At 43.2% G+C, this 15,525-nt stretch overlaps 1 long non-coding RNA gene across 1 annotated transcript; it reads left to right on the forward strand.

Annotated features, from left to right (window-relative positions):
* Window positions 1–1,749: 1,749 nt before the first annotated feature.
* On the forward strand, window positions 1,750–10,275 carry LOC105467635 (uncharacterized). The gene is made up of 3 exons (XR_979051.2): window positions 1,750–2,089; window positions 9,825–9,978; window positions 10,069–10,275. It is a non-coding gene; the product is annotated as an uncharacterized lncRNA (long non-coding RNA).
* The last annotated feature ends 5,250 nt before the right edge of the window (window positions 10,276–15,525 follow it).

Here is a 15,525-nt window from a genome sequence, read left to right on the forward strand (position 1 = left end):
GGCCTCAGGTGATCCTCCTACCTTAGCCTCCTGAGTGCTAGGATTACAGGCCTCTCCTATAAGGGCTCTAACCCCATTCTGAGGGCCCCACCCTCATGGCCTAATCACCTCCCAAAGGCCCCACTTTCTAATACCATCACCTTGGAGGTTAGGATTTCAACATATAAATTTTGAGGAGAAACAAACATTCAAACCATAGTGAGTATTTTCATTAATACTTTTCATTTCATTATATGTTGAAATCATAATAGATTTGATATATAAGGTTAAGTAAAAATATATTATTAAAATTAATGTAGCTACTGAAAGTTTCAAATTATATGTACAATTACATTATATTTCTATAGGACAGTATTGGTCTTTACACAGATTTTAAGGTTCTGTCCTGCTATGAGGTTCCATGATTCAAACATGAGCAGTCTTAGAGGGGGAAAAAAGTTCCAGGTAAGCCTTGCACTTAGCTATCCACTCCTAGGGAACTATCCTACGGAAACACACATGGGGATCTGTACGATGCGTGTATGTTTGTAATATTATTTATAGCATGAAGAAAAAAGCTGAAAACAAACTAAATGTTCGACAGAAAGGAACTGGTTAATAAATGATAGTACATCCATGGGACATGTACAGGCATTAAAAAGGCAAGATATTTCCCATAAGAATCACCTGAGACACTTATTAAAAATATCAGTATAGGCCAGGTATGATGACTCATGCTTGTAATCCCAGCACTTTGGGAGGCCAAGGTCAGAGGATCAGTTAAAGCCAGAAGTTTAAAACCAGACTGGGCAACATAGCAAGACCCTGTCTCTACAAAAAACTTAAAAGCAGCCAGGTGTGGTGGCGCATGCCTGTAGTTCCAGCTACATGGGAGGCTGAGGTGGGAGGATCACTTGAGCCCAGGAGATTGAGGCTGCAGTGAGCTATGATTGTGCCACTGCATTACAGTCTTGGGAACAGAACAAGACCCTGTTTCTCTCTGTCTCTCTCTCTCCACACACACACACGATTTAAAAAAAAAAAAAAAAAAAAAAAAAAAAAAGACTTCCCCAGGTGCCTCCCTGAGAAATTCTCATTCAGCGGCTTTGGAGTAAGACCTGTCAATCTCAATGTTTAAAATGTGCCCCTGAGAGATTCTGATTTCCAGACAAGTTTCCAGACACTAAAACAATTGGTAAGTATATATAACTGCATGGAAAAAATAAGCAAGATAGTGTTTGGACTTATATTCTATGATGCATTTTTGTTTATAAAACAGGATTGCATATGTATGTTTGTGTGTAGAAATACACATATTAGTGTACAGAAAAGATTTGGAAGGATATAAACCCAGCTGCGACAGGTGATTGCCTCTTGGAAATGGGGAAAAAGAAATGGGCTTTGCATTTTACTTGCATACTTCAATGTTTGTTTGTTTATGCATCGCTTACAGGAGGGGGAGAGGAGCCCCCTTGTGATTTCATCAGTTCCCAAGGGTTGGGGAGGGTGAGCAATGGAGGAAGCCAGGGGTGAGGTAGTCAGCTGCACTCACAGACATGGCCTCACAGCCCAGGGACTGCCCATTGTGAAGTCCCTTGGGGTGCCCCCACCCTGCACCCTCATTCTTCCCGCTAGCTCCACATGGGTTCTGCCGTTAACCTGCAGCTCCTCCTGAGCTACAACGCTTCCCCCTCTGTCCCCAACACAAGGGGAGCCCTGACTTGGGAGGAGAGCTTTCCAGATCGTAGCTTGGCCTGAGGCAGAGCCAGAGCGATGAGGTCACCCAGCACAGCTGCTAACTATTTCAAGGAAACAGGTGGCGGCTCTGGCCTCTTCATGGGCTTGGAGTTTTCTGGGAGAGGCCTCTTCAAGGGCGTCCTTGAAGCCCAGTCGCGGATGTCCCTGTGGTTGCTAAAGGAGAGTTCAGGGTAATGGAGTATCCTCAAGAACCTACAGATGTTACCTCCCACCAGAAACATGGTGTCAGCCCTGGCTACATATTCCTTCAATGGGAGGGCTTTAGAAATGCTATGCCAGAGCTGCACCCCCGACCAACAAAATCAGACTTTCCAGGATGCAGCCAAGGCATCAGTATGTGGAAAGCTTTCAGGTGAGTCCAATGTGCAACCAAGGTTGAGGCCACAGGTTCAACTCTTGCAACTAAAGGTCCTGGACCAGCAGCATTCCCTGGAAGCTCATTAGAAATGTGGAACCTCAGAATCTGCATTCCAAGATCCCTAGGAGATTTGTGTGCAAAGAGCTTGAAAGTGCTGCTGCTGTAGGTAGACACGGAGCTAGAGAATAAACACACAGGCTCTGGGGACTGCAAAAGGGGTGAAATGCTAGCTAAGCCCTTGACTTCTCCTCCTTGATGTAATGAGGATAGTAAAATCTTCGTCTTGGATTGTGGTGACGATTACGATGTCTGTACCTGGTACTTAGCACTCAGTATATATGAGCTTCTATTTTGTTAGGATCGTTACTGTTTTTAATCCTGAAATGCAACCTGCTCAGTTGGCCAGCCTGCTCTGAGCATGTGCTGGCTCTGTTTTTTGTCCAGCTCAGCCTTCATTCTGCCAGCATCAAATGTCTTTTCTCTCTGGGAACTCAGACACAGGGACCAGAAAGTTCATGGCTCAGTCCAGACTGTCTCTGATCCCAGAGTTGTTTTTCCTGTGAAAATCATGTGATTGCTCCATTGCTAGGGAAAGTCAAACAATAAAAGGGTGTAGGTTCTCGTAATTGCTGTGGAAGCTGCAAATGTGGAGTGTTTCTGTGCCAGCTGGAGAGGAGAAGGGTTTGGGAAGGAGGTTGCCAAATACTGCCTCCCAGACTTCTTGGTTGTGGTTCAACTCCGGACTGAGAGTCTGAGGAGGTGGCCTCGTGATGACTGGAGAATCAGTCACTGATCTATGACAGACAGAGCATAGCATCAAGCAATGCTGTGCTTTCAAGGATAGCAGTCTTCCTCAACAATAGCACTTTCTTTAAAAGCCCTCTTCATTCGTTTAAAGAAACATTAATTAAGCATTTCTGGCTGGGCGCAGTGGCTCACGCCTGTAATCCCAGCACTTTGGGAGGCTGAGGCGGGTGGATCATAAGGTCAGGAGATGGAGACCATCTTGGCTAACACGATGAAACCCTGTCTCTGCTAAAAAATACAAAAAATTAGCCAGTTGTGGTGGGGGGCGCCTGTAGTCCCAGCTACTTGGGAGGCTGAGGCAGGAGAATGGAGTGAACCCAGGAGGCAGAGCTTGCAGTGAACCGAGATCGCTCCACTGCATTCCAGCCTGGGCGACAGAGCGAGACTCCGTCTCAAAAAAATAAAACGAAATAAAAGCATTTCCTAAGTGCCAGGCATTGTACTATTATCTCATTTCATCATCAAAGTTACCCTTTGGGGTTGGTATTACCCTCATTTTACAGGCAAGAAAACAGGCTCAGAGATGTTTGGTTCTAGGGTTAAACAGCCATTGGATGACACAATTGGAATCATACACAGGTTGTCCTGAGTCCACAGCACCCCTCTGGGTCACTCTATGCTACTACTTCTCCCCATTCCAGGAAAACATGGTGTTGGAGGATGGAGCCCCTTTTAGTGAAAGACTGGGTTGTTTGCTATTCTTTGTGTTTTCCCCTCCTACTGTTGAGACTGGCACCATCTCCCCAAGTCACTCTGCCAATCCCTTCATTCTCTGAGAGAGAGGACGTTACTCCACTATGAACTACAGTGTTGCATTCGCAAACTGCAGGAACTGAAAATAATGTCTCTTACTTTCTTTCACCTTTCCATTCAAGAAACATTTATTGAACATGTCAAGAATTACACAGGTAAGTAAAAAGGAGACATGGGTCTTGCTTGAGGGACAAGAGTGTGGTAGAATGAGTCGTGGCCTCTGGGAGAGTGGACAATATGTGGTAGTTTTATGGGTAAAAAAGGAGGGATTTCAGGCAAAGGGAACAACACAAGCAAAGGTACAAAGGCAGAGAGTATATCTTTGTGCCTACCTTTTTTTCTTTTTTCTTTTCTTTTGAATCACTAAAATACAGATTTCTTGAAATAAAAGCCAATTGGAATTATTTTTATTTTTATTTTATTTGATTTCATTTCATTGCATTCCATTTTATTTTATTTTATTTTATTTTGAGAAAGAGTTTTGCTCTTCTTGGCCAGGCTGGAGTACAATGGTATGATTTTGGCTCACTATAACCTCCACCTCCCAGGTTCAAGCAATTCTCCTGCCTCAGCCTCCCAAGTAGTTGGGATTACAGGCATGCGCTACCACACCCGGCTAATTTTGTATTTTTAGTAGAGATGGGGTTTTATCATGTTGGTCAGGCTGGTCTTGAACTCCTGACCTCAGGTGATCCACCTGCCTCAGCCTCCCAAAGTGCTGGGATTACAGGCATAAGCCACCACGCTCAGCCCACCAAATGGAATTTTGAAGAGCAAAGTTTGTTTTGAATTTTAAATGAATTCAAAATAATAAAATTCATAGCATCCAATCATTCCTAACACTATGACCCAGGCACTGTCCTAAACACTTGATGTACATTAACTCATTCAATCCTCATAAGAACCTATAAGGTGGGTGCTAATATCCCCATTTCAGAAATGAAGAAACTGAGGCACAGAGAGGCTAAGTAACTTGCCAAAGGCCTGTTAAATGGTTTAATGATTAAGTGACTGAGCCAGGAGCCAAACCCCAGGCCTCCTGGCTCCCGAGTCTGTAATGTTTCCCATCTGCTATATTGCCTCTCCAATGCCAAACATTCTAACATACCGCTGCAGCCTCTGGCAATCTCATTTTGGAAGTACTTTTTCATAACTCATTTCTAGTGCACAGCAGGGCTGTGGCCCAGGAGACCTGTGGCTCTCCTACAAATATCCGTGTAATAAAATAATAATAGCAGTTAATATTTGTTGAGTACCTGCTAATATTTATCAAGTTCCAGGTATATTTAATGCTCACCAAAACCCTCTGACATAGGTGGATTGTTCCCCTCCACTTCCGGCTTAGTAACTGTGGAACTAGGGCTTAGAAACTGACCCAGGATGGCCCAGCTAGGAGCTGGCAGAGCTGAGTGAGCCATCCCAGGCCATCTGAAACCAGAGCTTCCCTTCCCAGCAGCACTCCCATGGGGCCTTTCTGTCATGGGAGTAATTTAACTTTCCTCTTTTCTGGCTTTCTTGTCTGTCAGATGGGAATAAAATAACTAATATCTGTGTGTAACAGTGTAGATTACAGAGGATTCTCTGGTGCACAATCTCATTTGAATCTCCCCGCAACCCTATCAAGAACAACACCCCTTCCAACGAGCTCAAGAGATCTTCAGGTTCTAACCACTGCATTTCCAGAGGGTGCTGTCTGGTTGTTGGCTAAACCGCTGCTTTCCATACGCTGCCACTGGTGGGGACAATAGAACAAACAGGAAGAGCCATCTTGGGCCAGCCACAGTGGCTCACACCTGTAATCCCAGTGCTCTGGGAGGCTGAGACAGGAGGATCACTGAAGGCCAGGAGTTGGAGACCAGCCTGGGTAACATAGTGAGACCTTGTCTCTACAAATAAATTAAAAATTAGCTAGATGTGGTGACACGTATAATCCCAGCTACTCAAAGGGCTTGAGGCGGGAGGATCGCTTGAGCCCAGGCATTCGAGACTGCAGTGAGCTATGATTGCACTACTGCACTCCAGCCCAGGAAACAGAATGAGACCCTGTCTCTTTAAAAAAAAAAAAAAAAAGAAAAAGAAAAGAAAGAAAAAAGTAATTTCATTCATGCAAGGAATGTGTATCCCTTTCCACAAAGATTAAGACTGACCAACAAGAGAATTATGTCACCCCATTGATCAGAAGTGAGAGGATACATGAACCAGAAGGGCTCACTGGCGTTGTGGGGTGATGGCCTGGAAAGCCCTGGAAATAAATAGGTATGACTATCCCTAGATAACTGGTGGAGAGCCCACGGGGTAGAGGGTAAGTGCCCTAGGTCCCAGCACAGGGTAAAGGATGTCTCCCCGAATCCAGCTGCCCTCAGGTCCAGAGGTAGCATTGCAGTTGAAATATAGCCAGTTAAAACCAGGGCATAGGCCCACACATGCAGCTCACACTGAAGGTTAGCAGGGAACAGAGAACTATCAATAGTTCAGAGCCCCGAACTCATCCTGTGTGTGATGTGAATGAGAATCACCCCAAATCAGCACCCCAGCACAATTCTGGCAGCTCAATCTTGTACTATCTAACAAAAGAAATAATTCACAGGCCAGTGAGGCAATCTACACTCCAGGCGGTCCTCCTGGATGAAGAATCCAGCCACAAGATACCAAAAAGATCCCACAGATATGAATCTAAGAGCTCCTTGGGTCTCTGGTCAACTCCACCTGAGTGGTAGTGGGTAGAGAATGCCCTGAGGTGAAGAAATGGGAACAGAAGTGAGGACATTGCATTTGGGTCTTGATCCAGGCTCAAGGTCACCCACCCAGATAGCACTGGGTCACAAAGCGTAGAATCTCTGAGGCTTGGATCCTGGGCCAGGGCTCCATTTGTCTGGTTTAAGGGCAGCATTGCCAGTAATACACCTACTTTTCATTCCTGAGGCTGGAAACGTCAGATACTAAACTCGTGTTCCTGTCTCTCTTGCAACTAGGCATGGCCATGTGACTCGGTCCTAGCTATTGAGATATAAATGAGAATTTACCAGATGCGAATAAGGTGTTGTAGGGAGATTTTCCTCCCTGATATAAAAAAAAGCCTCTTTTCCAGCCCAGATCACTTTCTTTCTTCCTTAAATAAGCTTTCTAAAGATGAGATACCTGGAGCTGTGGCAGCCATTTTGCAATCACAAGGCAAAAAGCCTAAGATAAAAAGACAAAAAGACTAGGATGAGAGAGTAGAAAGAGCCAGGGTCCTTTTGCCATTATTATTATTTATTTTATTTTATTTTTATTTATTTGAGACGGACTCTTGCTTTGTCACCCAGACTGGAGTGCAGTGGCACGATGTCTGCTCACTGCAACCTCCATCTTCCAGGTTCAAGTGATTCTCCCAAGTAGCTGGGATTACAGGTGCTTGCCACCATGCCTGGCTAATTTTTGTATTTTTAGTAGACACAGGGTTTCACCATGTTGGCCAGGCTGGTCTCAAACTCCAGACCTCAAGTGATCCACCTGCCTCAGCCTCTCAAAGTTTTGGGATTACAGGTGTGAGCCACCACACCTGGCCCCTTTTGCCATTATTAAACAACATACTCTGGGACTTCTAATGTCCAGACTGTTCAGGTCAGATAATGAAATGTCTTTAGTCTGTGAGTTACTATAGCTGGTTATTCTGACAATTGCAGCTGGAAAGCATTCCTACAAAATATAGGCTAAAATCATCAAAGTCCAGCTCAAGGGTGGGCTAAGTGCTGGGTCCTATGTGAGACGCTCAACAGCATCTCAAAGATTGCAAGAATCTCTTTTCTAAAAAAGCTTCCAGTCTAGACATGAGATAAATGTGCAAACAGATGTGATTTCTGTGTCATGCTAGTAACACCTGAGAGGGTACAAAGGTTCAATCAATTTCCTAAAAGAATTCAATCTTATTTAGCTATGTATGATCACAGATGTAAATTCATGGATGGTAGAAGACATTATTTACTTTTTATAAAGTTGTATTTTAATTCAGAGAGATTCAGTGACAGGTGGGACTCCCAGGGTTTCTTTTCTCTCAGATCTCCCTTTTTTCTCTGACCCTCCCTTCCATGTGCTCATCAGTTTCTGCCCTCATCTCCAGGTGCTGCCTCCCTCCTGGTGGTTGCTCTTTGTGGAGTCACGGTCATGAGCCTCTGCATTTCTAATTCCGTCCTGGAAGGGCAGGAGAGAGAACTCCTTGTAGTTGGTAGATCTTTAAAGTCCTTTTAAGGATTAAACTTAGTTTTTAAAAAGTTATTCACAGCAGAGCAGCTAATATTAGTTAATAGTTAAACAAAATTTTTCTTGGTACATATTGACTTCTCTGAAAGCATATTGTTAATGGGTTGTTGTGCTTTAAATCCGCCTTCCCATCGGGGTGATTAATGAAATACTCAAAATAGGTGACAGGGACAGCACACACTATTCCCCACACAAAAATGTCAAGATCATCATGACAATTGCTAAAAAGGGGGTCTGGTGTGACAAAATGCATGATGGCATAAGAGAAGGGGCACCTTTGTGAGCTTGGGGGAGTCAGGGAAGCCTTCACAAAGGAGTAGCATTTGTTGGGACCTCGAGAACAATTAGGTATGTATTAGGACACTTGGGTGTAAGTGACAGAAACTCAAACTAGTTTAAGAAAAAGGGACTTAATTGTAAGGATACCGGAATCGCTTTCACAAGATAAAAGGAAAAGTTGAATGACCTAAAAGGAAAGAAGGGCAAAGAAATAGCTGGTCTTCAGCACAAGTGGATTAGAGCAGCAGTCCCCAACCTTTCTGGCACCAGGGACTGGTTTCATGGAAGACAATTTTTCCATGGTAGCAGGGGTGGGGGAAAGGAGGGTGGTTTCAGGATGAAACTGTTCCACCTCAGATGATCAGGCATTAGACTCTCATAAGGAGCGCACAACCTAGATCTCTCGCATGCACAGTTCACAATAGGGTTCACCCTCCTATGAGAATCTAAACCATTGATCTGACAGGAGGTGGAGCTCAGGCGATAATGCTTGCTCACATGCTGCTCACCTCCTGCTGAGTGGCCCAGTTCCTAACAGGCCATGGACCAGTACCAGTCTGCGGCCTGGAGGTTAGAGACCCCTGGAATAGAAAATGTCTACTTTACTTGCCTCAGTTTCTCTCTGCATCTTAAAACAGAGAAAGAGTAACTCAAATGTGCTGTTCTTGATATGAAATTCTCAGGAAATCTGATTGGTTCACCTTGGTTAGGTTGCCTACATGTAGGACAATCAGTTGTGGTCAGGGATAAGAAGTCATATGAGAACTTGTCAGTTCCTGCTAAAATCATGGGGTTGGAGACAGTGGAGGAAGATCCCCCAGAAGAAAGGGGCAGGTGTTTCCAGAGGAATGCTGTTGTACTGTAGTTATTGTTGGTTGTGTGCATATGATACTAGGCAGATACATAAAAATAAGCAGAGAAGAGAAATGGAAGATGATAAGGATGAGTAGATGATGAATAGCACACTGGGTAAAGGGAAGAGTATGTTCAAAGGCACAGAAGCGTGATGGTACATGGTACGTTGTAGGAACTACAAATAGATCAGCATTGATGGAATAGGAAATTAAAGAGGAGGATGACAGAAGTTAAGGCTGGAGAAGTAGGCTAAGGCTGATTAAGGAGGATCTTGTATCTCATCATAAGGAACTAAGATTTTTTCCCTTAGGTAATAAAGAGTCATTGAAGGAATTTTAATAGGAGAGAGAAATTATAAGATTTATATATTAGATCATTCCAATCGCTATGAAAGGGATGGATCAGACAATGTTTACAAGTGTGGTACCCAGGACAAACTGATTTTACTTGGTGCAAGAGCTAGTTCTAAGTGGTATGCAAAAGGGAAATTGAATTTCACTGGTTCATATAGTGAGAGAGTTATTCTCTTTAAAATTCTCTTTGAGTCTGTTTGATTAACTTGAGGAGAAATGATCCATTTGGTGCCTGTATGTTCTCTCCAAGGCGTGGTAACCTCCCTTTTCATCAAAGAAAGAGCAGAGCCTCAAACTCAGAACCTTCAGCAACCAACAATATCCAGCCAAGATTAAATAACGTAGTTTTGTTTCTATTGTATGATTTTTATGGTTAATGATCTCTTTATGGCAAATTATACTGGTTTTTCATTTATGATAATGATATCAAAAATCCTTTTTAGGAAAACTGAGCAAAATGAAAGCCAATTCAAAGAAGCAATTAAGTACATAATTGTGCAGATGATGTGTGGAAATGGTAAGAACGGTGACAATGGGACATAAGTGACTGAAATTTGGGATACATTGGATTAGAAGAAAATAACCCCCAAGAGACCAGTAAGAAGGATACAGCAACAGCACATGAGAGATTTTAAACTCCTTGATATCAGAAAGATTTATCTTCTATTAATTTTGTTTTCCTCTCAGGAATAAGTTTAGAGGGCAGCAAGGGTGACTGTCCAGCTAGGAATCTCATCAGCAATGCAAAACATTGTCACAGATGTTGAGATAGACCTTGAGGTTAATGCATTGTTTCCAACTTTAGGTCCTAAAACTTCTCCTGAAAAGCTACCTTAAATCTAACTTTTGAAAGTGCACAATAAAAGTGAATTAAATAAAAACAACTTGAAATTTGTACTTATCCTTCAAATTCCTCAAATATCACTTCCTCTGAGAAGATTTCTCTGATTTTTCTGTGTCTTTTTGGCAGCTCCTTGTCCTGTGCTTTCAGCGACCCTTCCTACACATCTAAGCAGAGCTGTGGTAGAATGGTTTCTTTGTGTGCCTCCTCATCAGGCTGTAAGTTTTCCAGTGACTGTCTTTCATCCTTTTTATCCACACCCCTTGAGGCTGTTCTGGCACAAAATAGGTATGAGTTCAATAAATATTTGTGCAACAAATGAATCTTGCTGTGAGGACACCACATTATAGAAGAACACTTAGAAAATCATTATATTCCAGCCGGGTGCAGTGGTTCATGCCTGTAATCCCAGCACTTTGGGGGGCCCAGGCTGGCAGATCACGAGGTCAGGAGATCGAGACCATCCTGGTTAACACAGTGAAACCCCGTCTCTACTAAAAATACAAAAAATTAGCCGGGCATGGTGGCATGTGCCTGTAGTCCCAGCTACTCAGGAGGCTGAGGCAGGAGAATCGCTTCAACCTGGGAGGCAGAGGTTGCAATGAGCAGAGATAGCATCATTGCACTCCAGCCTGGGCGACAGAGCGAGACTCCATCGCAAAAAAAAAAAAAAAAAAAAAAAGAAAAGAAAAGAAAAACATTACATTCCATGTTATTGATTTCAAGTTCAGTAAAAGTTCATAGATGGGAAAGATCAATATGAACAGAGGATGTATTGGAAGATTTAGGATGTTACAGAGCTTGAGTTGGAAACAGGAAATCTAAATATTCTTCAACACCACTTCAGCATCTTAGCCGGGCCTTTGTAATGAATTTCTCTTGTCCCTTTTTCCTCTCACTTTTCTCAAGACCAGCCCTGTAGAATTTGGCTGACATTGTCTACAATCCTTCCTGTTCCTAGCATGTCCCACAAAATGCCTGGCCCATAAATACATGTGGGGTGGAAGAAGTGCCTTGCCATAAAGACAAAACTAAAGCCTGTCTTATGGACTGACGTTTATTAAGAGTTCACAGAGAGGAGAAGGGTGGGAGCTGTGAGATCTTACGAAGGGTTTCTAGTGGATACAGGGTTGATCTGGGTTGTGAGACATAAAGACATAGATTTTCCCACTCCCATGACCACCAGTATTCTTCCAAACTGCCGATTAAAATGGCGCTAGTCCTCCAAACCAGCAAAAGCTGCACTGCCGTATTGGTAGCCACTAACCACATGCGGCTATTTAAATTTCAGCACAATTTAAAATTCAGTTCTTCAAATCGCAGTAATCACATTTCAAGGGTCCAGTAACCACACATGCCTAGTGGCTTCCATATTAAATAGCTCAGATAAAGAACATTTCCATCATCTTAGACTATTCAACTGAACAACGCAGATCTAAAGAGTAAATCCTCTCTGGGATGCTGAAGGTGGGAGCCACATTTAAATGCTTTTTACAGGCTTAGAAAAGTTCCTTTTCATTTTTAGCTACTATACCTTAGGATTTAACTAACACGTCCATTACTGATGGTTTCTACACTTTCAGAATGTATGTATTCTCAGAAAGCAATGCAGTGAATTTTCTTTAACAATTCAGCGGTTTTTAGCATATTCACAAAGTTGTACAACCATAACCACTAATTACAGAACATTTTCATCACCCCAAAAAGAAAGTTCATAGCCATTAAGCAGTCACTCCTCATTTCCCCTTGGCAACCACTAATCTGCTTTCTGTCTCTATGGATTTGCCTATTCTGAATATTTCATATAAATAGAATCATACAGTGCGTGGCCTTTTGTTTCTGGTTTCTCTCACATAGCATAATATTTTCTAGATTTATCCATATTTTGGCATTTATCAGTACTTCATTTTATGCCTGAATAATATTCCATTACATGGATATACAGTAAGTTCTCATTTATTGTCATTGATAGGTTCTTGAAATGGCAACCTTTAAGCAAAACAATGTATAAAAAACCCCAATTTTCCCATAAGCAAATTGACATAAATAAGAATTAAGTTCCTACAGCATATTTCTGGTCACAAAAACATCACCAAACTGCTAAATAAAGAGCAAAAACACTTCTAATATTAAAGGTGGAAATAAATGTGAGCTGTATGTACACTTTTAAAAGATTAATACAAACAAGCAAGATAATTATTTGCCCCATTACTCCAGTTCGAGGTCTCAGGTGATTGGAGCCCATCTGGCAGCTCAGCACACCAACAGGGGACCGGTCCCAAACAGGACATCATTCCATCGCAAGCCTCTCTCTCTCTCTCTCTCTGTCTCTCTCTCTCTCTCTCTGACACACACACACACACACACACACACACTCTCACACTCATCCTGGTACAATTTAGACGCACCAGTGAACCTAATGTGCACATCTTTGGAATGCAAAATGAAACTGGAGTACCTGGAGAAAACCCATGCAGATGTGGGAGAACGTGCAAACTTTCAGCTGACAGTTGATTTTTTTTTCTCATCAACATCCTAAAGAAACAACGTTATTGGAGGACCTTCTGTACTATTTAATACATTTTGTTTATCTATCATTAATTGAAGGGCATTTGGGTTGTTTCTACCTTCAGCTATTATGAATAATGATATTACGAACATTTGTGCACAAGTTTTTGTGTAGGCATACGCTTTCAGTTCTCTTGGGTGTATATCAAGGAATGGAATTACTGGGTCATATGGTAACTCTATGTTTAACTTTTTGAGAAATTGTATAACTGTCTTGTAAGTCAACTGCACCACTTCACCTTGTGTTCGTTTAAGGAAGAGCTTATTCTTCTCTTGACCTGACAGTGCTTGACATACAGAAACTACCTATTTACTGTTGGATTGAATGGATGATCGCTTTGCTCCACACCAAATGTTCTTCCAGTCTGGAACTGAAGAATGCCCTGTTGAAGACCAGGATAGGGTGTGGCCCTAGTCTCTTTAATACCACCCTATTAGCCTGTCAGGGGTTTTCATCAGTCACTTCATGTTTATTAAGTACCTACTTAATTGGGGATACATTGATTGGGGATACATCACTAAGTAATGCACAGTCTTCTAGTTAGAAAGACGGCCATTTGAGCAGATCACTAGAATGCTGTTGCTAATTGATGTTATAGGCATATAAGACAGGCAAGAGGTTCCCAACTCAGCCTGGGAGATTGAGTGAAGGCTTCACAGAGGAAAGAATATTTGAGTTTTGAGCATTAAGCAGTGGTCACCAGGGAAGAAATGTGATACAGGGGGCGAACTAAATAAAGCATTTTGCTAGAGACAGAGAACAGACCAAGACATAAGCAGTTCCTGCCCCCAACAAGATTCCAAGGTTATGGAAGTAGAATTCAGGTTCTTCCTTCACTTGTCACTCTTCCTTCATTTGCCATCCTTCTTTCACTTGTCATCCCTGGGCTGAGTTTAATGTGAAGCGACGAGGGTTGAGCAGTTTGACAAACCGTCTTGGGTCAGCTTGGTTCTCTGGCTGAAACAGTCCTTCTTCGTTGGAGTGATAGTTTGACCAATCCAAATGGAACTCTGCTTTGGCAGAAGCCACAGCTATGGAAAGTGAGCAACCTGAATTATGGGCTAATGTCTCCGTGCGCTTCTGATGCTTGGAGAGGGATGCCCATGAAAGAACTCTCCTCACACAGTCCACACCATGCCGTGCTCTGTCTGGTGTTCCTCCCAGGTGAGGTTCAATCCATACCCGTCCACCTATTCAATATAGTGAATCAACTGAGGCCCAGCGCAGTGGCTTACGCCTGTAAACCCAGCACTTTGGGAGGCCCCGGGCGAGCGGACCACTTGAGGCCAGGAGTTCGAGACAGCTTGGCCAACATGGTGAAACCCTGTCTCTACTAAAAATACAAAAATTAGCTGGGCGTGGTGGTGCGTGCCTGTAATTCCAGCTACTCAGGAGGCTGAGGTTGCAGAGAGTTGAGATCGTGCAATACACTACAGCCTGGGCGACAGAGCGAGACTCCGTCTCAAAAAAAAAAAAAAAAAAAAAAAAATTAAAGTGAATCAACCGTCCATTGATATAAACTGGAGAAAACAGAGGTAATTTCCTCTTGAGATCTTGGGCTCCTCAAAGTAAGTGACTGTAAGCTCACCCTAGGGTAAGGGCCAAGACTGTTCAGAGTGGGTGAAACTGTTAAAGCCTTGAGTCTTTACTTCTCTCCTAAGCCAAATGTCTCACTCAAGGTGTACTGTCAACATAGGAGAACAAACAAGGGGGAAATGTCTGTAGAAAAATGGCTACACACTTGCTTTCAAGGTAGTGCCACCAAGCCAAAGGTCCTACAATATAAGCTGTGTTATTTACTTCTACTCATTTCCTATCTGGGTGTTTAGAGACGGTGTTTTATGAGTAACAGAACAAAAGTCTGGTGGCACCCAGACTTACAGTTTGTTTTCATTCCTTAGAAAGATTCAGGGCAGATGGGAGAAAAGACAGAGGATAGAACAATTTCAATTCCCTATACCCCCTCGGTTCTAACCAGTGCCTCTCCTCCACAGTGTGGAGTGACTGCTGGTGTGTCTTTCAATGAAAATCTCTCAGACTAAAAACTGGTGTCATTTGTCCACATATTAACGGGGCATATGGATGTTCTTATAACAGCCTCTTTCTGTATGTTTGAATTAATAAATGTAAAACGTTTGGAATAGTGCCTAGCAAATAATATGCACCATAAAAATGTTAGGGTCATTATCATTATCCAGCCTCATCTCTCTAGCTAGGTATGAACTTCCCTGTAACCGAAGAACTAACCACTTTTATCTTTTGTTTCCTCCCCAAACACCTAGCACGGCGTTTTTAATAATTTGTTGGCGTAATTAAGACCTTAAACAAGTTGCTCTCCCTTTGAGAGCTCATGTAAGACCACCGAGAGGTTGTGTGTAGAGTCCGATATGAGTCCACAAAACTATTTGGCGCCCGCTGTTTACAAGCCACTGTCCTGAGCCTACGCCCTTTGTAGAGTCAAAAGTATCAATAAACGAACGTAAGGCGTGAGGCCAGGTGAGCAATGATTCCCGCTCCTAGGAGGTCTCAACCACCAGCCCGCAGGCGGAGGGGGTGGGACTCCAAGGCGCTCCCCATTCCCCGCCATTTCCATGTCGCTCGAATCGATTCTTTCCGCGTTGCCTTGTGCCTGGACGGCCGGCCCCACTCGGCGCAGAAGGGAAGGATCCCGTCTTCGGGGTCTGGTTGGGACTGAGGGAGCCGCGGGAAAGTAAGGCCAGCAGATCCCGGCGGC

This window comes from Macaca nemestrina, chromosome 7, assembly GCF_043159975.1.
Source record: "Macaca nemestrina isolate mMacNem1 chromosome 7, mMacNem.hap1, whole genome shotgun sequence".
Lineage (NCBI taxonomy): Eukaryota > Metazoa > Chordata > Mammalia > Primates > Cercopithecidae > Macaca > Macaca nemestrina.